Raw genomic sequence first — 25,495 nt, forward strand, 5'->3', positions numbered from 1 at the left:
GCTTCATTAGATAGGATTTCTCTGCACATCAAGTGAAAGCAACCACTCTGCTTTATCCAATACTTTCTAATTCTTCTCCTCACTCTGTCCTTTTGGAGAATATTAAAACACAATTCACTCTCCTTCAATTTGTGTGGAGATGAGCTGGATAGAAGTGCCACAGAGCTGACAGGTCATACTTTAAATTAAGTTTCCCAAATAAGAATTTAATCTAGTTTCAATAGAAGAGTTATTAACCACTTTTAATTAGGAAAAGCAGGACTGAATCTGGGGTACTTTCTGCAGCTCCCAATGCAAGGACTGATCATTACTCACTGATGGTATCAGGGCTTGTCTTCAAAGGGCTGCGGTACAGAGACCCACCAAACCAACATCAGAAGAAAGGACAGGGTTGAAAATGCACAGTTCTGGGGATATTCCACAGTTGGACTTGATTTGCAAAGGCTTTCTCTTGGTGTCATTACAGAGTCTCTTTGTAAATTGACTAAAACTTCTGGCAATCGCTAAAGACAACCAACCCGAGCAAATCACAGCTAATGAAATAAATGAGTTCATCCTCACCACTGGAAAGCAAGCTGTATTTCCTGAGTACATCCACAAACATTAGCAGGCTAGACATTTTGTGACTGCTTCATCCTATCTTTTATCACACCTGCTTGATATCCAGTAACAAGGAGTTTTGCTCTTGTCAGGTTACAAATCAATGGCAGATTCAGGCATAAATGGGATCATGTGACCACAGGCAAGCGACCTTTTCGTACCCACCACATGTGTCTCTTAAACCCTATAGGTGTGAGCAGCAAAGTACAAAAATGGGAGCAGGCATGTATCAGTGCTGAAAAGTTAGAAGGATATCCACCATTCCCATTTCATACACCTTAAGGTACTTCTGCCAGATTAGGTACAGACCGAATTGAAGTCAGGATAAAAGAGTGAACTTGTTTCATTAAAGAGCTTAGAGAGTAAGCAGAAGGAATCTTGATAAAGCCTCATAGCTTCTTAACTTGAAAGGGAGATGGCAGACCATGAATGAATGCCAGTGTGATGTTAAGACTTTCCATCATGGAGGTTGTGTAAAATGAACAGAAAGTCACCAATCAAAACTTCTTCTTAAAGTGACAGAATAGCAGTTCAGTAGGGTATCCTTCACATCAGATGAGTAGCAGAAAGTCTACACTGTCAAAATTCATCTTGTCTGGGCCTACAAGCCTGCAAAGTCCTAATGCCTTTCTGGCATGGGTGATTGCAACACAAAGAAATGAGCAAACAGTAAAAATCATCAGACCCGTGAAAAGATACAAGGTGGAAGGGGCCGCTCTGTATAATCAGAAGAATCAAGAGAAATGTCACTCTCTGAAACAGATGTACCACAGAATGTTCCAGGAAATGCTGCTTTGGGTCTGCAAAATATTTGCATCGTCACAGTGAAGGACTGATCCAAAATCAGGAAAGAATATTAAAGAAGGAAATCACAGTTATGACTTAAACTATGTTACAATGAAATACACAGGGAACACTTAAGGACGGAAACAGTGAACTACATCACGTGCTCAAGGAATTCACCCCAAACTCAGGAGGTATAGGAACATTCCAAAAAGAAGATGGGCAGACACAATACACCCAGGATTTCCGATGTACTAATAATTGGAATTCTAGAGTCTAAAAGCTAACAACAAAGGAAAATATAATTAAAGAAAATATAGGAGAAAACACACACACATACATACATACACACACACGCACACGCACACACACACACACACACAATGCTTTCCAGAGTTGAAATCACTGAATCTACAAATTGGATGGGTTTACTAAGTATTGGGAGAAACTGATCAAGAGACCAATATGTATCAAGATTTAAAAAAAAAAAAATCTTAAACTATAATAGAAAAAAACATACAGATTCAAGGAGAAGAGAGATTTAATAATAAAAATTTTAAAATGACTTGTTTACGTAAAATGTCTCAAGATGTATGAAGATATAATTTTAGGAAAGAAGAAAATTTTTTATCAAGAGTTCTCTAGGAAGTTGTCTTTATGTGTGATAACTAGATCAAGGCAGCCACAGATAAAAAGGGATAAAAAAGAATACCACCCGTATATATGCTTAAAATATACTTAGAAATTGAAGAATTAATTAAAACAAGGACTGCAAGAACAGAAAGGTACAGATACAAGACCATTATGATGGACACCAGAGAAACCCTGGAAATATTAGAGTTGTATTTTTAATGTACGACTATTTTGGTTATAACTTAATGCAAATTAGAAAGAAAACTTTGCCTTAGAATATGTAACAGTAATACAATTTTATAACAACAGTCTGGGTTTAAGTGTAAATTATATCGTAAAAACTATAAATTGAGGGAAAGTTGGAAGAAATTAAACATTAAAATCTTAAACAAGAGAATATATGCTGTTGTTTAGAAAAAGGCGTTTTTCTAAACATTTGAAGGCAACCACTAGTAGGAAAAAACAGAGATTTACCTGCCAAGTCAATATATTAAAAGGAGGAAAATAGGAAATGAGAGAAAGCACAAAGCAAGGTTAATGGACAAACATACCCATTTCCCTGATAACCCTAAATTAATTCTAAAAACTATAATAAAAACACAGACTCTTAGAATGAGGGAAACAATCCAAATTCCATGATACACTCTTGACAAAATATATGTCTAAAATAAAAGGCAAAGAAGGGCTAATCTGCTGAATGAATTATGTATTTAAATGATGATCACCATGTAATTGACAGCAGCAAAATCCTCAATACTAGTTTAATCGGTCTATAGGACCCTCTTGAATAACTTAAGGCATTTCCATCTGAAAGGATATTATTTGCAGCATGCTACTGAGATGCAAAAAAGTGTGAAAAAATAGTGTCAGAAAAGCAGATTACAAACCGTCACTCAGAGTGCTCTTAGCTTTACAGAAGTTTCTACATCTCCATAGTTTTATCAGGATGATGGGAATACGGGCCATTTTATTGGATCTTATATTCTAAATTTTCTGAAATATATTTAGAATACATCTTATTTTAGTAAGGAAAAAAAAAAAAAGAGTAAAGATGAATCAGTGAGCTTTGCCCATCCCAGGAAGTGTGGAAGCTTCTCATGAAAGTTTCTGCGATGAGCTGTGCACCTCTTAACGATTGAGTGCGGCTTCAAACAAAACAAATATTAAGGTTTTATTTAGAGGTTTCTAAGTTCCAGTCTCATTTTCTCTCTTTCATTAATGTTATATTCAGCCACTAAAAGGGAAGGAAATTGAATAAAGGCAAATTTGAAATATGCAGTAGCGCACACAAAATAGTTTAAGAAGCACCACAGAAATTGCTTTACATAAATATAACACCTAACACTTAATTGTCTTCTGCCTCTTAATGTGCAGCTTGCCCTATTAAAGCCAATTGCTTCCTATACCCCTTATAAAACAGAGATGTCACTTTCTCCTCTCCGGAGACCAACATCATAAAAAACTTTCTAACTTCAAAATCTGTTTATGCCTTTCTCTTAAAATCTGTTTATGCCTTTCTCTTAAAAAACAAACAAAAAAAACCTCTTCTTGAACAGTAGACAGCACTTACCACATAGTAAAACAATAAGAATCAAAACACTAAATCTAAACAAGCTCCATACCTACTGTCTCTCTTTGTATTATTTAAAATGCATAGGCGGTAATAAGAAAAGATAATGCAGATAAACCATACACAGCGAGGTAACTGAAAAACCTTTCCTTTTGCCTAAAGAATTCTGGGAATTAATACGATAATTTCTGTGAATGTTCAGAATAACATATTTAATAAGATAATAACATAAGAATTTCCTAGAAAAGTTAACGTTTATGTGAAATATTTTGTGAAATTCAGAATTATCAACATTTGTATTGTGATTTTTTTCAAATTCTATATCCATACATACACAGATAACTGTATTCTTTTTTTTTTTTTTTAAGATTTATTTATTTGACAGAGAGAGACACAGCGAGAGAGGGAACACAAGCAGGGGGAGTGGGAGAGGGAGAAGCAGGCTTCCTGCTGAGCAGGGAGCCTGACATGGTGCTCGATCATGTCACGGTGCTGGGATCACGACCTGAGCCGAAGGCAGACGCTTAAGGACTGAGCCATCAGGCGCCCAGATAACTGTATTCTAAGTTCACAGCAAACACTGGCACCTGTTGTTGCTGCCATGGCTCATTTTTCTTTTGCTATTTTCCAGTTTCATCCCATTTTCTCCTTGATGAAGACCAGCCTCATTACTCTAAATACGTAGACATTTTTGTAGAGCGTGTAGTGGTCGTGTTCTTATTCGTTTTCATATAGTATTCTTTTCCAATTCATTTCTTTCTTACATTTCTTTTTCTCTTTCTTTTAGTGGATTCATTGAATATTATTTCTAAGCTCTTTCCAAACTGCTGTAACTTAAGTTTTTGCTTTTAACTGCCACGTATTATTCCACATTTTAGTAGTATATAACTTGGTGGTAGTCATCGCTCATTCTTAACTCATAGCAGTCAGAGACAATATAAAGATGAATATAATCCTATCTTTTTAGAGACTTGTGGGGTAATTATAAATGTATAATGAATTCTAAGAATTATAAAAACTATTCTAATTATGTGTGTATACACACAGCCATATGCACACATCCAGGAAAGGAACTGCTATGCTGTAAAGAATAGACATTCATTTCAGTAAATACTGCCATATCACTTTGAAGCATGTGGATAGTATTTGCATTTACAATGAGAGCGACCGAGTTTCTCTGCACTTCCTTGAAAATTCTGAGAACTCTCCAATTTTTATGACTCATGGATATAAGTGACTGCTTAATTTGCATTTCTCTGATTATTATTAGTCAGTTTGGGCATATCTTCGTACAGTTCCTAGCCTTGAGCACCCCTTCTGTGGATTTACATCCATGTTGAATGCACTTTCCATGCTTTACTGGTACTCTAGTTATTGTATTTTTTATTTGCCAGAGTTCCCTATATATTCCAGATATCGATCTGTTTTAGACATAGAAATATCTTATCATAGTATATTATATATCTGCAAATTTAATGAAGTGATGAATTTTTAATTTATGGAGTAAAATACATTATCTTAAAATCTAGTTTGTGCTTTCTGAGTCTTGTTAAAGGGGTCTTTCAAGCCTAGGTCATTAAGATATTCTTCACCATTTTCTTCAATTAGCTTTATTATCTTAATCCATTTGATAGTCACCTTTAATATGTGGTAAAATAGGGATTCAGCATTATTCTCCATGGAAAACAATTTTCCACATGTCATATAAATAAGCTGCCTTTCCTCCACTGCTTTGTAGTGTCACAGTATTTCAACTTCTTGGGTATATGTAGTTCTATTTTTGGCTCTATATTCTGTAATACTGGTTAATTCGTTACGATGCTAATACTAATTTTTTTGTACTATGTCTTAAGGTATGGTAAGGTAAGTCCTATGCTCTTTGTTCTTCTAACATGCCCTAGCTCATTGCGTACCTTCATTAAGCCCAACATTGTAGAATGATTTTGTTGGGTACCTCTAAAAACCCAGCTGAAATACTTATACCATGTTCACTGTGAACCTCTTCCTTTAATTTTAAAATCGGTACCAACTTTTTTTTTTTTTTTACGAATATTTTGGAATTCTTTGTTAATTCTTAGAAAACTTTTGTTATGGTTACGATCAGGAATAGTCCTTTATTTCATTTTGGTGTTATTAGTGCTATCATTCCTGTTTTCATATTCAATAAGCTTATTAAAATATATTATTTTAATAGTTCGTTGAGTCTGCTGGATTTTCTATGTAGTTGATTACAGCACCTGAAAAATGACAAATTTATCACCTCAAAACATTACAATTATTTTTGCTGGCCTTACAGTATTCACCATATTTGCAATTCCATCTTAGAAAGCAGTAATGATGACAGACATCATTGTCTTATTTCCAATTTAAAATGCACTGGGTGATGGGCATTAAGGAGGGCACGTGATCTGATGAGCACTGGATGTTACACAACTAAAGAATCATTGATACATCAAAAATATATTTGGCTAATTGAACTTAATAAAAAACAAAAATTTCAGCTCAAAGTTAAAAAAAAATAAAATAAATAAAATGAGGATGTGCTAAAGTCTCTTGATTTGGGCTATAAATTTTGGGTATATAGCCTTTAATATATTAAGAAATTACCTTCTTTATTTCTATATTATGGAGTGTATCTTCAGGTTATGATGTCAGGGTAGGGAGATCGAGTCTCACATCAGGCTCTGCGGTCAGTGGGGAGTCTGCCTGAAATTCTCTCCTTCTCCTTTTCCCTTTGCCCCACCCCCTGCTCGTGCATGTTCTCCCGCACTCTCAAAAAACACCCAAAAAAACAAAAAAACAAAAAAAATCCTGTTCATACAAGAAAGGAATTAACTTTAACTTTTTTTAAAAAACTGTTCAACCATATGCTTTCACTCATATGTGTAATCTAATAAAACAGAAGAATAAACAAACAAGAATCAATCAGATCTACAAATACAGAGAACAAACCAATGGTTGACAGAAGGGAGGGGAGTGGGGGCTGGGCAAAATGGATGAGGGGAGTGGGCAATACAGGCTTCTAGTTATGGAATGAGTAAGTCACAGGAACAGAAGGTACAGCATAAGGAATACAGTCAATGATACAGTAATAGTTTTGTATGGCAACAATGGTAGCTACACTTGTGAGCATAAAAGAACATACAGAGAAGCTGAATCACTATGTTGTACATCTGAAATTAACGTACCATTGTGTGCCAACTACACTCAAAAATTGTTAAAACTTATGTATAAAACTGCCTGAGTCTGAGATTTTTGAAGGTGGAGGATAGGGCTGGAAGTGAGGTAAGGTGAAATTCCCTTTTTTGATCATTGGAATATTTATTCTCCCTCCAATTCTAGTATTATTTTTCAGAAATGAACCCATATTTTCTAGACAGTAGCCTAGCAAATTCTTACTTTATTATATATTAACTATCTATGGTATCTATAGTTGTTTTCCACGATTAGTAGATTCTATTCAATGTCATAGTGAACTCATAGGGAAAAAATCATTAATTCTCAATCTCTTCAATAGAAATATTAGAAATTAGATGTTCTGTTTTTATTTCTGTCATAAGATCTAATTATTAGAAGCATATTTTCCAAGCTAATAATTGTGTAGGTATCTAAAATGTTCAGGCATGACACAATATAAACAAACAGGTATATTATTTAATAAAAGCAAAATGACATAATTTATTGGTTAAATAATATTTATGTGCCACTCAATTCATACTAAAAGCTCATCTATTCAGGGGTGCCTGGGTGGCTCAGTTAAGCATCTGTCTTCAGCTCAGGTCATGATCCCAGGGTCCTGGGATTGAGCCTGCTTCTCCCTCTCCCTCTTCCTGCTGCTCCCCCTGCTTGTGCTGTCAAATAAATAAAATCTTAAAAAAAAAAAAAAAAGAAAGAAAAGAAAGCAATCAAGCAAGCAAGCAAGCACACACGCTCATCTATTCCTCCTAAAAATCTTAGGAAAAGCATTTTTAAAAATTACAATAATGGAGGATCAAAAAAAAAGCAAAAACATTTCTAATATCATACTGCCTCTATTTCCTGGAATTAGGACTGTAACACATTCCTAACTGGCTCTAAACCATCTCCTTTAAGGACACAAAATATCTAATAGCATACAGTCTGGGATATATAACAGGTGTGACATGAAAGGGCACAGGTTTCTCTACCCATTCTTCTTGAGCATGGTCCATTATATGGCTTCCCTCTTCTTGGCTTCAACTCTTCTTTATCTCTCAGCTCAAGTTCATACAATAGGGTAATAAATTCTATTTTTCACTTCAATTTTAAACAGAATGATTCACTTTAACCAAACTTATGGCTAGGTTACCCTTAGGTAAGATTTCTACGATTTCCATTTAGTTTCCATCTCAGATTTAATATCAGTAAATTTAGGCCTGGAGAGTAGAGCCAGAAGGGTGAGTTAGCCAGTGAAGTCCAACTGATCCAAAACAATGTGATACATTATATCTAGTTGCCTGTGACGCACCACTGATACATATATTACATGTATGTATATTTTTCTAATGCATACATATTTTTTCACATACATATGTGCATGTGTGTGCACATGAGTGTGTAACAAACATCCCCAGCCTTTTCCAAAACAGGGATAAATGTTTGAATCAGTTCTTATATTCAGAGTGATGGCATGGGGCCAATTAAAAAGCTATTTGTCAGTCCATCTTATATATATTATATATATATAATATATACTATAGTATAATATATAATATTATATATAATATATAGTATATATAATATATATAGTATATAGCATAGTATATATAATATATATAGTATATAGTATATATAGTATATACTATATATAATATATAGTATATATATAGTGTGTGTATATATATAGATATTTAGATATATATAGTATGTTGAAGAAATGGCATTGCAATTGAAATTTTTTAACAATCTATCCTCATCTTTAAAAGAGGTAAAGACAAGTCTATAATAGAAGAGAGAAAGATACAGATGAGAGAGTGGGAGAATTTACGGTATTATGTCAATCCATTTAATCGATGCCTATACTGATACTAGGTCTAAGAAATACCCTAGACTTGGAATGTGAACTTTTTGTCATGTAGGAAAAAATAAGTCACTTGTGGATAATAAGATATAAAAACAGAATCAGTGCCTTTATTCCCTAAATTAGCAATGAAGTTTGTTCTCTGGTGAGATCTGACTGCCATAATTCCACCCACTAGGAAAAAAAATATGTATGTATGTATGTATGGATGGATAGATAGATAGATAGATAGATAGAAAGATAGATAGAAAGATAGATGATAGAGCTCAACTTTTCTTTCAGAGCCATCCCTGGAAAAAATCTCAAATTTCTAGGAGGGAGAAAAATGGAAATGGCCTTCACACTTAATGAAGGTAACAATAGCTCGATTTTTTTTTTTTTTTTTTTTTTTTTTTTTTACTTCTAAGGATACTATCAAAAAGTGAAAAGTCAGCCCACAGAATGGGAGAAAATATTTGTCAATAATTCATACAATAAAGATCCAATATTCAGAATATATGAAGAACTAGCACAACTCAAAACCAAAAAAAAAAAAAATAATAAAATAAAAATTAAAAATAGACAAAGGATTTGAATAGACATTTCTCCCAGAAGATATCCCAATGGTAGATAAGCACTTGAAGAGCTCAGTATCATCTGACATCAGTCATATGCAAATCTAAACCACAGTGAGATACTTCATACCCACAAGTGGCAATAACAATAACAACAAGAAATGGTGAGGACAGAATAAATGGGACCCTCATAAATCACTAGAATGAATATAAAATAGTGCTGACACTTTGGAAAATAGGTTGGCAGTTACTATATGACCCAACATTTCCCATTCCTAGATATATACCCAATATACTTGAAAACATATGCCCATACTGAACTTATACACTAATGTCCATAGCAGCATTATTCAGAATGGCTAAAAGTGGAAACCCGAATGCCTATGAGTAGATGAATGGATAAACAAACTGTGGTATATATATAAAACATGTTATCCATCCATAAAAAGGAATAAAAATGCTAATACATGCTATAAGCATGTACGTACCTCAAAAACATCACACTAAGTGAAAGAAGTCAGATATAAAAGGTCACATATTGTATGATTCTATTTATATGAACTGTCCAGAACAAGCACATTTTTAAGGATAAGAAGTAGATTAGCTGTTGCTGGATAGGTCAGGTGGGAGCAACGGGCAGCTTTGTGTGTGGGATGGGGGGGATGAAAATATTTTAGATTTACATGCTTCCGATTTTGCACAACATTGTGAATATAATAAAACCACTGAATTGTACACTTATAAGATGGTGGATTTTAGGACAGTGAATTAAATCGCAGAAGAAGGAAAAAACATTCGACCATTTAAGATGTACAATTTGAAAAAAAAATAAAAAGATGTACAATCTGACATTCCTTCTATTGCTGGGTAGTATTCTGCTGTATGAATATTTTATTATTCGTTTGTGCATTTACTATTTGATGAGCATTTAAATTCTTTTTAGTTCTTGGCAATTATCAATGCTGCTGCTATAAATACACATGCAAGTCTATGCGATGTGTGTTTTCAATTTCCCTTGAGTAGATATCTAGAAATATAATTTTGGGATCATATAAGAAGTGTATATGGTACTCATAGGAAACTATCAAATGATTTCAAAAGTGGTTGAACTATTCTGCTTTCTTACCAGCAATACATGGCATTTCCAGGTGCTCCAATTCTGTGCCAACAGTTGGAATTGTCAGACTTTTAAGTTTTAGCGATTCTAGTGAGTGTGCAATACCATCTTACTGTGATTTTAATGTGCAACCATGACAGCAGTCTTCCTGTGGGCTACCATAACAACCACTGTAGACTAGGTAGCTTCAACAAGCATTTATTTCTCACAGTTCTGGAAAAGTCTTAGGTGAAGGTACCAGTAGATTTGATGCCTGGTTTACAAACAGCTGCCTTCTAGCTATATCCCCAAATGGCAAAGAAAGAGCTGGCCTCTCTGTCCGTCTCTTCCTACAAGAGCACTAATCCTACCCAGGAGGGCTCCACCCCTTTATAACCTAATTGCCTTTCCACTCCCAAATACCATCACATTGGGAATTAGGACTTCAGCACATAGATTTTGGGAAGATACATTCAGTCCACAGAAAACACTAATAATATTGAACGTCTTGAAATAATAATTGCTACTCATATATTTTGATAAACTGTCAATCATCTGCCATTTTCTTTTTAATTAGATTGTTTGTATTCCTTTTAATAAGCTGAAAGAGTAGTTTATGTATCCTCTGGATATGTCTCTTTCTGACATGTTTTGCAAAATATTCTTTCAGTCTGTGGCTTGAATCGTCTTTTTATTAACTTTTTTTTAAATATAAAAAGTATTTAATTCAAATAAAATCCAATTAATCCATTTTCTCTTTCATGGTTTGTCCTCTTTCTAGAGAAAGTTTTGCCTAAAAGTTACATAATTTTATCTCTCACATTTAAGTCTATGACCCAGTTTGAATTAATGTTTTTATATGCATTAGTAATAATCAAGCTTCACTGACACATTGCTAACTCTCAGCTGAAGTACATATGGGTCTATTTCTTGATTATCTGTTTCTCTGAACAATATATCAAACCTTACACCAAAACGACATGGTCTTACTGTAGATTATATAGTCATTACTGTAGACTATATAAAGTTTTGAAACCAGATAATATGTGTTCTCCAAGATTTTCTTCTTTTCCAGTATTGCTTTTGATATTTTAAGCTCTTTGCATTTTGAAATTTATAATTACTTTGTCAATTTTTTAAAAAATGCCTGTTGAGATTTTGAGATTAAATTGACTCTACAGATCAATTGGGACAGTCACGACAACTTATCCATACTGAGTCATCCAATATTGTATTTTCTCTCAGCAGTTCCTTGTAACATTCAGTACATATACCACATTTTTTGTAAAATTTATCCTTCTGTATATTTTATGCTATTATAAATGATGTTTTTAATTTTGTTTGTTGACAAGAATAAAAATTCTGAATGTTGACCTGAATCTTAAAACCTTGCTAAACACATTTATAATTTCTATTGCTTTTTGTTATATTATCTTATCTATTTTTTCTTTTCTTTTTTTTTTTTTGAAACTTGAGAGAGCGAGCGCACATGCACATGACATGGGGTGGAGGGCAAAGGGAGAGAGAGAATTCCAACAGACTCCCCACTGGGCCAAGAGCCCAATGTGGGGCTCAATCCCATGACCCAGATATCATGACCTGAGCCAAAATCAAGAGCCGGACGCTTAACCAACTAGGCCACCCAGGCACCTCTATTCTATAGTTTTGTAAAGAGATGGCTCTATCATTTGTCAATAGAGATTTTTCTTCTTCCTTTTCCATCTAAATATCTTTTTTTTTTCTTTCCTTATTGAACAGACTAGAACTTCCAGCAGAATATTAAGTAGAAATACAGAGATCAGCTATCCTCATCTCATTCCTGAATTTAGGTGGGAGCATTTAGTCTTCCACTAATATTTAAGTGTGACATCAGGCATGGGATTTTCATAGATACACTTCATTAGCCTCAGGAAGCTCCCTTCTCAACTAAGTTTGCTGGAGGGATTTTCATCATGAAGTGCTGTTGAATTTTGTTTCTCTGCATCTACTGAGTTGACTTTATTATTCTGTTTGTATTGGGAATTACAATGATTGACTATGGAATACTAAACTGCTTTTGTATTTCTGGAATGAAATTCATTAGGTCATGGTGTATTCCCCATTTGGTTAATCACTAGATTCAATTTGCTAAGATTTAAATGAATTTTTGTCTATGCTTATGTGGTATATTTGTATTTTCTTTCCTTGTAACAGATTTATCTTAACTGTGATCTTGTGTGCTGACCTTATCAAATGTGTGAGTACACATGCCTTTCTAATTTCTGGATGAATTCATGTATAAATGGTATTATTTCTTCTTTAAACACATGCTAGAAATGACCAGTAAAGGCAGTTTGTGTATGGTTATTAAAAATGACTTAAATTTATTTTACAGCAGCACGGCTATCCATGCTATCTATTTTTGAGTGAGCACTTAAAGTTTGTCCATTTAAGATTTCTTGGTTACTAGCAAGAAGTTTTTCATAATATTCCCATATATTTTTAATGGATGTAGGTTCTATACTGGTTCTGTTTCTTTCCTAACATTCTGGCATTATTAATCTACGCTCTGATTCTCTCTCCCTCCTTGCCTCCCTCGTATTTTTTGCTTTTAAGTCTGTTTGCAGGGTTTTAGATTTTATTGATCTTTTCAAAGAACTAGATGCTATTTTTTTTCTGTTTTCTTATTTTTTTCTGTAGTATTTCCTTTCTTTTGTTTAATTTGGATTTAATTTGCTTTTCTATTCCTAGTTTGTTTTAAGGTGTAAGACTAAATCATTGATTTGAGATCTTCCAAGTTTTCTTATGTGTATTTGATTGTATAAATTTCTCATTAAATAAGCTTTAAGTGTATGCCATCAATTTTATACTGCGGTTTCATTTGCTATATCTTCAAAATATTTTTATTTCTTTTTTTCCCCCCCAAAGGCTATTTACAGTGTAACTTTCCAATTACTTAGTTTTCTAGTGTGTCTCTGTGTGTGTGTGTGTGTGTGTGTGTGTGTGTGTGTGTGTGTGAGAGAGAGAGAGAGAGAGAGAGAGAGAAAGGGAGGGAGGGAGGGAGGGGAGGGGAGGGGAGGAGTGTGAGAGAGAGTACACACCCAAGAGGTACTTCTAGATTAATACCGTTGTGGTAAGAACATATTCTGTAAGGTTTCAATCTTCTGAGGTCCACCCTGATTTGTTTTAAGGCATGATAATATTATCTATCTTGGTTCCATGTGTTTCCAAAAACAATGTGCAAAAAATTCTGTGTATTCTGCAGTTGTAGGTTGAGTGTAGTAGTTAGGAAGGTCATTCAGATTTTCTGCATGATTATATTTTTATTTGGTCAATTACTGAGTGAAATACGTTAAAATCTCCAGAGTTCAATTAAAGTTTGCCTCTTTCTCCCTTACTTTCCCATCAGTTTTTGTTTTCTATATTTTGAAGATGTTAATTATGTGGATATTTATAATTGTTTTATATTATTGATGTATCGACCCTTTCATCAGCAGGATGTGTCCTTCTTTGTCTTAACACTCATTACCCTGAAGTCTACTGTATCTGATATTAATATAACCTGACTTCAACTATCTTATGCTTTGTATTTTCATAGTATATTCTTTTCCAACCATCTATTTTCAATCTGTCTCTGCATTTAAAACGTGTCTTCTGTAACAACAGGTAGTTGATTCTTGCCTTTTTAAACCAGTTTAAAAACTTCTGCAATTGGATTTAGAAAACTTTCTAATTTATGTACTTATTGCCATAGTTGTTTTTATGTCTATCAAAATACTATTTATTCATATCCTTCAACTCTGATTTTGAATTTAATATTCTTCATTCTTTATTGATTTAGTTGTTCATTATCCATTTCTTACAACCCTTGACTGAATATTAAACATTTTAATATTTTTAGCAACTCTATATTCTATTGTATTATTCTGATAATTAAAAAATAATTCTAGTAGGTAGTGGACTTGCCTGTTTCAAACTGCAAATGGAGTTTTTTTTCACTGCATGTAGCTGCTGATAATTCCATTTTTGTGGCTTCCTACTGCTACTGTCTTAGCTTGAATTCCTCCCAGTCTCAAAATATGGTAGTCAACCAAGGATTCGGGCAGAGATGTAATATACATTTTCTATGATTTCCTTGCTTCTAGCACTCTCTACAACTCCAAACTGTGATCTACTCTTTGTACTCTGACACTTCCAGTTATCAGGATTCACCATTCTCCCACTCAGGCTATACACTGTTGGGGAATATAATTATTTAGAAAAACATTAACACACAGATACGGCTCTGTGCAGGGATATTTTTCAATAATCAAATGTTTTCTGACCCTTTGATTTTTCAGTGGGTCTCCTACATGTAAATAGTGAAGCCCCTGGTATTCCCATGTAGTTTAGATGTCAGCCACAGATTTTGGACAGTTTATGCACTGAATTTAGATCCCATTTCTTCCTCAGGTCTCATGCTACCACGATTTCACTTCAGTTTCCAGAAGTTACCGCTGCCTTGTTCTCGGACCTTTGTAAATTCAGCTGGTAAGACTGTAGCTTTTCTCAATGCTATGTTTGGTAACGTGTACCCAGTATACCCATGGGCTTAGCCAGCACTCCCACTTTCTGATGAGAAGGTCATAATCCTACTCTTCTTTTGTTGCAGTTATTTTGGAATTAAACTCCTCTGCCTCTACCTCCTTTTTGACATTTTTCATTCTTCAAATAGCTCTTTTTATTATTCTAGTGTTTTTAATAAGTAGTGTCTACATTGGGTTCCTGTAACAGGAACTGTTGTTTTATTATAACAGGAACTGTTTCACTGTTGTTTTATTAAAGTAAATTCTCCCCCAAAGTTTGGGGGAATCGTATGTCCCCATAATATCTTTCTAGGGCTGGAAAAGGGCTAGGATAATTGCAAGGGTGTGTGTTGGGGCAGGGAGGGAGGGGGCAGGCTGCTGCAAAGGGTTACAGAGTAACTGATAATCATCCTTGGAACCATGCAATATTACAATGTTGCAATAAAGTATCTTCTCTCCCAAACACTACTTGGGAAAATGAACCTGAACTGAATAGCAACTGTACTCCTGCCTTGTCTGAGAAGGGAATCACCGGATTTCTTCACTAATGGTTGTTGATTAGGGTTGGCAGTATATTGGAGAGTGCCATGCAATTCTTCAAATCGTCCTGTTCCTCTAAATACTGACATTCTAATTATCAGAGTGCCTAGTTTTGCCAAAAAGCAAAAATATTAATTAAAAACACCTGGTATGTCAGCAAATTTGGATTAGGTACGGAAACTGACCATGAGTACAAAAGGGCTTCCCTGAGGAGTTTATATATAAATTTTGTCCTTGTCTGTGTTCACTTCCAAGTATGCCTGGCAACATGGAACTGGAATCCCCCAATCAGGTATGTGGTATGAGTTCTAAGAGCCACAGGATATAATGAGCTATCTCACGTCTGTACATCACAGACTCACAGATTTAGATTCTAAGCAGAAGAGTTCTCACTGGCCCCCACTACTATTTCCTGTCTAATCTTGTTTTTTTGTTTGGTTGGTTGGGTTTTGTTTGTTTGTTTGTTCGGTCTACATGCTACTTGCTATCTCACACTTCTATCTATTTCAGTTTGAATTACAGTCTATACTTGCAAGATGAAAAAAAAAAAAAAATCCACTCATGGAACTCAGCTGAAAAGGGAAGGACCATCCTACCTTCTAGGTAGTAGAGCAATAAATAAGAAAGTTAGAAACCGAAGTTCTTGTAGATATCTAATCTCTGACTTTTTCACTCATCAAGATATTCCATTTATTTTCTCCATTACCTCTCTTTCCAAGTAAGATCTGTATGCATTCTATTATGCATTATTATGCATTATATCTGTATGCATTATTCTAATAAATAAGGCTATCGTAGGCCAAATTCTCTATGGCATAGATTTCTTTGGAGAATCTCTTAAGAATCTACTCTAAATGGGACTGAATAATAAGGAAGGTAGAGGAGCCTCTTCTAATAGTCTGGGCAGAGAAGATGTTTGTCTTACCAGGTAAGTGAACTAATAGTCTGTCTATTCACATCAAAAATAATAAATGGCAGGGGCGCCTGGGTGGCACAGCGGTTAAGCGTCTGCCTTCGGCTCAGGGCGTGATCCCGGCGTTATGGGATTGAGCCCCACGTCAGGCTCTTCCGCTAGGAGCCTGCTTCTTCCTCTCCCACTCCCCCTGCTTGTGTTCCCTCTCTCGCTGGCTGTCTCTATCTCTGTCGAATAAATAAATAAAATCTTAAAAAAATAATAATAATAAATGGCAAAAAAAGAGAAATGGTAATAGCCCCAGGAACAGGAAATGTGTTTTCACATAAAACACTGATTAGATATTTTCTTTCTGAGAACACTATTACAAATATCTTTTCAATAATACAACTGGTAAAATTGTCCTAAATAAATAATTCCATTTCACTGTCTTCAATATACTTTTCTACTTCTCTATAGTTGTATATACCATGCTCTATCTATTGTGAGTACTTTGTAAAACAAAGGCCCATTATATAAATGTGAGAAGTCATTATCATGTACTTACTATGCAAGACTGTACAATGCCCAGAGCAGTGAAGGGAAGGGAATTCTCTGAACAGAGCAATTTTTTGCATGTTACTGATACATTTCTCAAATCACAATCATTTCCATGGAAACAGTCTGTGATATTGAAAAGACAGCCACTGTCTTCTAAGATCCAGCAGAAAAATAATTTTGTCTCTGAATGTAAAAGCTTCTTAGTCAATCACAAATATTGTCAATAATTAGCAATAACAGCAAGGGGAATTCAATTACAGGCAAAGCAAATTGCTTTTTATTTAAATGTTCTCTTTTTAGTGCATCCCAGTGTGAAAGTCCCTCTTTAAATTAGTGAAAGCATGTGTAATTTCAATACCTCCATTGGGGGTTATAGGAATATATGTAGTCTCGCTCTTTTGTTGAGTGTTTAGAGGCTTAGGACAAAATTATACTGCTGTTGGTACTTTGTAATGATAGATATCGATAGTAATTTAGATAATTAAGTGTATTCCAGCTTTATTTCAATTTTCTCCAGTTGTAAAATTCTTGTCTGCTAGCTTAATATATTCATGTTTATGTTAATTTAAATGCAATCATAACCATTCTGTAGTCATTATCAAAACAGGTTGGGCCATCTTCATTTCATTCTCTGATGCTTTAACCTTATAGAAAGGTCCAACAAATGTTCTACTAGAAACCAACAAAGAGGACTCATCTAATCTTGGTTCTTGTCAGTTGGGTTTAATTTTTGCAGTAGGTATCATTTTAGCCAATAGTAGAAATGTAAAAAATTTATGAACAGGAACCATGGCATCTGGAGGAAGAACCTGAGATGTCTACCCTTCGGTAACTTCATTAAGGAGACAAAAATAAAAGAATTCAATTTTGGCATCCTGGGGAAATTTGCCTTGAGGTCAAAGTTTATCAACTGGTTAGAACTCTTGATTATAGATCCCTTTGCTTTTCCTCTCTAAAAAGGTGTCCTATTCCTAAAAATGACTATCCTGCCCACTGAAGTGCAGCATGGCACAGAAGCATCAGATATAGAAATAAGAGCACTAGTAGGACTGAGGAATTTAAAGTACGGGAAAATAGAAGCTATTAGTAATTTTCTCTTCAGAGGTGTAAATGCCAGTATTTTCATCTGCTCTATTTCAGGGTGACATGTTTCTAGTTGACTAATCTATATGACTATTAGAAATCAGTTTGTGGTCACAATGCAATTTTAATGATGTTAACTGTAAGCCCTTAGGTGATTTTGTATATTTACCTATTTGGGGTTTTGTCTTATTATATGTTGTGTCCCTCTGAACAATTATGATTCTACCAAGGTTAGAAACTTGCTGAAAATGAACCCATTACCTAGTTTAGAGTACACTGCACACAGCAAATGATGAGTGTAATAGATTAAAGATGGTTAAAAATACTTTGACACTCCTCCCATTGAGCTAATCCCTCATGCCTCGAATACGGGCTTAAATTTGTTATTTTTTTGATTAATAAAACACAACGGAAGTAATGTTCTGGGATTTATGAAGCTAAATCAAAAGAAGTCTTGCAGCCTCTGCCCCAGTCCTTTGCAACACATCCTATGGGAATCCTGAGCTTCCGAGGAAGAAGTTACTTGCCCTGAGACCACAGTACTAGAAAGACCATTTGTGAGACCTTCCGCTGCCTGTCCCAGCTGAGCCTCACTTCAGTGCACTCCCGCCAAGATGTCATATTTGTGAGTGATGCCATCCTGAGATCTCCAAACCAGGTCATCCACCAGATGAAGACAATCAAGTTACCCTGGCTGGTGCCGCGTGGAGTAGAAACATCTGCCAGCAGACTCCTGAACGAATTCTCGACCCACAAAATCTGGAGACATAATAAAACTGTTGATGTTCCAAAGGCTCTAAGTTTTGGGATGGCTGGTTATGCAGCAATATATAAACCAAAATAAGGAAGCAAGGTGTCCATGTTGTGTTTTTTGTTTTGGCTTGGGGTTTTTGTGTGTGTGTTTTTTATTGAGACTTCAAAATGTTTATTCTACTGTTCAGCTACAAACCTGTTTTTGTCAGTTTATCTCTACTACTAAATATAAATGTCAACTTCATCCATGTAATGATTATCCACTATTTTTTCCCTCGTCAGCACCGTCCTTACTACTGGCACTCTGTATTTAATTCTTTCTTTTCATTCTAAAACTCGTAAAGTAAGTAATGATCTTTTCTCAGGCAAATGGAAAGGTTTTGAAATCACAGAAACATTCTGTACTATAGATCCTTGAAAGTCATAAAATAGGACATTTACATACTATAATGTTATAAATGTATTTGTTAAGAGTAGATAACTCATAATAATAAACTTTTTGCATTTTTTATTGAGGTATAACTGAGATATGACATTAAACTACTTTCAGGTATATGACAATGATTTGATCTTTGTGGACACTGCGAAATGATCACCACAATAAGTCTAGCTACCATCTGCCACCATACAAAGGTACTTTTTTTTTTCTTAAGAGAACATTCAGGGTTTACTCTCTTAGCAACTTCTAAGTATACACTAAAATATTACTGACTGTAGTCACCATGCTGTACCTTACATCCCATGACTTATTTGTTTTATATTTGGGTCTTTGGACCTCTTGGCCCACTTCACGCATCTTACCCACCACCTAACACACCTCCCCTCTAGCAACCAGCGTTCAGTTTTCCGTATCCATGAGTCTTGTTTTGTTTGTTCATTTTTGTTTTTCAGATTCCACATGTTAGTAAATAATATGGTATTTGTCTTTTCTGTACGACTTATTTCACTCAGCATAATACCCTCTAGGCCCACTTGTAGTGTTGCAAATGGAAAGATTTCTGTTTTATGGCTGAACAGTATTCCTGTGTGTGTGTGTGTGTGTGTGTGTGTCACATCTTCTTTATCCATTCATCTATCAATGGGCACTTAGGTTGTTTCCAAGCTGCAAGAAACACAGGGCTACATATATCTTTTCAAACTAGTGTTTTACCCAGTAGTGGTATTTTGCTGGATCATACAACAGGTTTAATTTTAATTTTTTGAGAAACCTCCATACTGTCTTCCAAGGTGGCTGCACTAATTTACCTTCCTACCAACAGTGCACAAAAGGGTCCCCCTTTCTCCATCTTCATAATAATAACCATTCTAACAGGTAATATCTCATTGTGGTTTTGATTTGCATTTGATTTTGATTAGTAATGTTGAGCATCTTTTCATGTGCCTGTTGGTCATGCGTATGTCCCTTTTGGAAAAATGTCTATTCAGATCCTCTGCCCATTTTTAATCTGATTATTTATTTTGCTATTGAGTTATAGGAGTTCTTTATATATTTTGGACATTAACCCCTTATTGAATATATGATTTATAAATACTTTCCCCCATTCAGTAGGTTGGCTTTTCATTTTCTTGATGCCTTCCTGTGCTGTTCAGAAGCTTTTTGGTTTGATGGAGTCCCACCTATTTTTGCTTTTGTTGTGTTTGCTTTTGGAGTCAGATCCAAAAAAGCATCGTCAAGACTGATGTCAAGGAGCCTCCTGCCCATGTTTTCTTCTAGGAAGTTTTATGGTTTCAGGTCTAACATGCAAGTCTTCAATCTATTTTGAGTTAATTTTTCTGTGTGGTAGAAGATAAAAAATTCTGAGAGGCACAGGGGATTCAGAACTGATATCAAGAGGGTTAGGAAATAAGAGAACATACACAAAAAAGCCAACATAGAAGAAATTCAGTATAATGTATGCCTTACTAAGAGATGAGAAGTTTCTCCCATGGAAGATCTATGCATCCTAGCTAAAGACACAGCATCCAACGTTCCATGTAAAAAAAAAAAAAAAAACCAGTACGATGAACATAGGTATAAAATATAAGAAATACTTTTAGAGTTCCTGATAGGATAAAAGTATAGCTGTGCATATGGATAGGTCTCTGAGGCAGCCACGATGAACACGGTAAAAACACAGAACGTGAAGTCAATCAGATCCATGTTCGGATCCCAGTTTCTCCTCTTTCTCAATTTTCAGCAAGTTACTTCGCTTTTCGGAGATTCAACTTCATTAACTCCAAATGAAGAGAACGTGTCTTTCATTAGTTAATTAGCCAGTATCTGCCTGAGATATAACAGGTGGGCACCCAAGAAATGTTACCCTCTCCTTCCTTTAAGGGATATGGGAACTACCTTTAGCCATAAATCATTCTAATGTAGAGGTAAGCTATTTTTTCTTTCCTGGAGAAGTTAAATTGAAAACTGTCTCTAACTATTCAAGCCACATTCAATTCTCTTTTTCTGCTTATTCATGTGTAAAAGAAGGAAAATTAAAAACAACAGCACATACCTGCTATGCATTTCTACCTTTCAGTCTTAGGAGTATGGTTAATGTTATCCCTCTTTTTGTTAATTGAAGATTATAACTTTGGAAAATAGAAAATATGCTAAGTAATTCTATCTATCCATCTACCTAAAAAATAAATCAAAGATTCCAGAAAAGAGTCTGCATTAAATAACAGGAATTAGGAAGACAATTTTGAGTCAGTATAATACCCAGAAATAGTGTAAAATAAGGTATTACAGAGTTCAATAGATACCATTTAGAAATAAGCATCATGGAAGTAATTCCAAATAATTCTTAAACACAATGAAATGGCAATGAGATTTCTGGCACTGGATATCTGAATACTGCCGAGTAATAATCAGAGCTAATGTTGATGAGCTATTTATAAACACACAGTAACTCCTTAGACTCATTACTCATTTTTTTAAATTAATTCTCAAAGCAACTTTAGGAAGTAGGTAATATCTCCATTTTTCAAATGAGGAAACTATGTCACTCAGAGATTCAGTGACCTCTCCAAGTCTTGTAATGAATAAAAGGTGGAGATACAAATGAACTTAAAAATCTCACATGAGGAAGTAAAAATGCCCTCCAGATATTAGCTCTTTTTGTAGAAATGGAATATTATATAAAATGCAGTAGATGCTTGAAAAGAATCAGATTCCAAGGAACCTGCAGGAAAGCTGCTCCGTCAAGCGTACACTTCCAGTTTACTGTGGATTTACATGATGCTCCCGTCCCATTTCTACAGTTACACCTGTGAGTTCTGTTGGAGTGACACACAAATTCTAGCCTGCCAGATGCTGTCTAGAGTTAATACTGATGCAATCCAGCAACACAGTACTGTTAATTGTCTATTGAGGATCAGTCTCCCCACAATCCCACCAGTGTATCCAGGACTTTCTTTGTAAAATGACCCACCTCTTATTCTCAGCTATGTCACACCACTTAGGTGAAAGTGACCAAGTTCTTAGTCACAGACTGATTCAGAAATGTGATACCTGTGATACCATTCTGGCTAATTGGAATCAAGAAGCTATTTGCTGGCAGGTTCTGAGAAAAAAAAAAGCTGCTGGAAAAATAATTCTTCACTAGATGTCTTACTGCATGGATGTAACCAAGTGGGAGAGTAACAACCTCAGTGCTGTCATGGGGAAGACAACTGGAGAAGCTAGAGGTGGAAGAGCCAAGACAACTAGCAGGAAGTACAGGCAGAGTACGTAAGACTTTGCGAAGACTTCTGGATCAGTTCTTGCCTGTGGCCAGATCTAACTCTGCACTGTTCAGTTATGCACATCATCAAAAGTTAGTTTTTAAATTAAACTAGAGCCCATATGATACAATCTCATAAAACAGGATTTCTTAACCTTAGCATTGTTGACAATGGCCCAGATAAATTTTTGTTGACCATCCTGGGCACTGCAGGACGGTTAGCAGAATTCTTGGCCTCTACCCACTAAATGACAGTAGAATGCCTCCAGTCATGACAATTAACAATGTCTTCAAGTCATTGCCAAGTGTTCCCTGCAGGGCAAAATCACTTATTGTTGAGAACTACTAATATAGAGCATTAATAGACATTTTGGCCATTTTCCTACCAACCATTCCCCCTCTCTTTATCCATTCTGATTTTCATTCACGCATCCACGCATTCCTTGTTTGGTGACTAAACTAAGCCATGAAATCCTATTCTTTGGCCACCAATTTGTTTGAAGGAATGAAATTTGGGCTGATGAATTTCAGGAAAGGTTTGTGTTTACATCTAGAGGGAAACTCTTCCTCTGTCTCCTGAAGATAGGGTAATTGTATTAGATTTGTAGAACTATCCAGATGTAGGAATCATGGGAAGACACCTTGTGATCTTGTTGAGAAGATAGCCCTTAGACTAAAACAGAGACAAATCAGAGTAAGACAAAAAAATCCCAAGTCTATTATGACAAGTCTATTATGCAATTGAATCAGACCAATGTGGAAGCCTTCCTGCTTCATGAGTGAATGTTCCTTTTATTCATAAACTTGTTTGAATTATGTGATCTGTTACTTACAGTCTATGTGCCCTGATTCAAAGAACTTGCATTGCCTTGGCATGTAAAAAGTTTCAGACAAATGAACAGTTTAGTCGGTGCTGTCCGATAGAAGTTTCTATAATGATGGGAATGTTCTATATCTGCACTGTCCAATACGATAGTGAGCCCTTGAAAGTTGGCTAGTGTGACTGAGGAACTGAATTTTTTATTATTAAGGGAAGCACACGTAGTAAGAGATCTATCATCTTGACAAAATTTTAAATGTACAATACAGTATTGTTAACTACAGGACAAAGATGTACAGAAGAACTCTAGAATTGTTTTACATAAATGAAACTTAATGCTTGAGTAGCAACTGCTTCCCCCCTCCCCCACCCCATAACCACAATTCTACTACTTGTATGTGTTTGACTATTTTAGATATTTCATGAAAGCTGGATTTTTAATATGATTTAACTTAAGTCACCATATGTAGACAGTGACTACTACTACTGGACAGCACAGGTCTAGAATAAGTTTTTTTTTTTAATGCTCATGCAATCAGAGCTTTAGTTAGCAAGAAGTCACAGCCTAGAGAGATGGTTAGTGTCCCCTTAACAAAACCAACAAATCAACAAATATTTTTTTATTTTATTATTGTTAAGGTAAGCACACACAAGAGATCTACCCTCCTAACAAATTGTGGGGTGGAAAAAATGAAGAAACAGGATAATTTGGCAACTATCAGGATTCCAGAGGGCACCGAAGCTGGCATTGCTCTGAAGCCTAACTAAAGCACATGCAGAATTTTAACCTGCACAAATCTAAAGGGCAATCTACTTGGTCTTCTATTTAGCAAAGGGGCGAACATCTGGATTGGAAGACCTTGAGTTAGGTGCCCACCAAGGCCCAGTCATCCGGGGTGGGTGGATCACATAACTGTGATCATGACAACATCTGTCTATAATTTCCTCAGCGGGCATTACAGGCATTAATAACAACACATATTCTTGTCTTTTAATTTGGATTTCCTCAGCCATGTAAGATGAATGTTGTTATCCTCTCTTTACCCGTAAACAGAGAACAAAGCTGGTAAGCAAGTGCTATTTCTCCTGAGTCAAGATGTCCTTTAGAAACTTCAGTAAGTTACCATGAATCCCTCCTCATAGATCCTTAAAACTCCTCTACTTTCTCTTGTAGCCCCCATTCCATCTCCCTAGGAAACAATTCTAGAAATACTTAGATCAATTTCAAGACGTCGTACTTGTTACTGCATTTAAATTGTTGGTCTCTATGGGGCATGCACCCACTGAGGGAGACACGGCTTGTACCTGTGCAGGTACCAAATCGCTCTGTCTTCATTCCCAAATCTGAAGTACATGCTTGAAATTAAATCACTGACTGCTCCAGCAGTTCACAAGCAACAGGTTGCCTGTGTGTCTTTAGAGTGGAAGTGTGGTGATGTACTTGGATTGCAAAATAGTTAACAACTGTGGAGTCGAGCCTTTCCAGTACAGAGCTCTCCAAGTCAGAGCTGTTTCAAAAACTTAGAAACCAAAGGAATCAGTGGGTGAGTCCTGATCTGTGTGTTTTCTGAGATGTGAAAGAGCCTCAGTACCATGGGGGTTTGCCAGCACGTCTGAAGAGCAAACCCAGCGGGAAAGAAACTAGCTGAGGGGGAGGGGGGGAGTACCGACAGGTGGGGCATGCTAGCAACTGCAAAACTCACTACTGACACAAAAAGGGAGTCGCAAAACCAAAGAGGCATCAGCAGCCTGCAAGCTCCACATACCAGGCCCTGGGCTGCTTTTCCCTGGTACTTTTCTGCACATGGCATAACATATAAAATTTGAAAACTCAAAAATTTGCAGTTTGAACAAACCGAGTGGCACCGTTTCTGGGTTCATATTAAACATTGCTCCCTCTTTGGGGAAAGAGGAAGAAATAAAGTCTGTTACAGACTGAATTTATAAGCTACCATGTCTCTGGTGCCTTACCAAGTGGGTGCTACAATAATCTTTAACAAAATGGCCAAAAGAAATATTAACATCTCTGCTGAGAAAAAGCATTGTACTTCGCCCAGCATTGTTGGAACATTTGGCAAGATCATAAGCAAATATTTAGGTTAGGGAGACATCTGCCAAGGTAAAGGTCTTTCAGTGAAAAGGGCACTGGAAACTTCTGTCTGGAATATAATACTTTGCCAAATCAAAGTATCAAAAGTGAGAATAAAATACATCAAAAGATTGATGGCTGGTTCTGGGAGGATGAGGGGAAAGATTAAAGAAGAGGAAAATAGTGTCTATTTGAGCATCCAAATATTTAAAAAAATTTAAAAACTGAACCTACTTAAAAT

At 35.6% G+C, this 25,495-nt stretch overlaps 1 long non-coding RNA gene across 1 annotated transcript in view; it reads right to left on the reverse strand.

The window, feature by feature from the left end:
• The window catches only part of LOC148109360 (uncharacterized), a 530,362-nt gene that overhangs the window by 361,070 nt on the left and 143,797 nt on the right, over positions 1-25,495 (reverse strand). The gene's annotated exons all lie outside the window — the stretch shown is intronic.

This window comes from Ursus americanus, chromosome 10, assembly GCF_024610735.1.
Source record: "Ursus americanus isolate L20-20 chromosome 10, mUrsAme1.1.p, whole genome shotgun sequence".
Classification (NCBI taxonomy): domain Eukaryota; kingdom Metazoa; phylum Chordata; class Mammalia; order Carnivora; family Ursidae; genus Ursus; species Ursus americanus.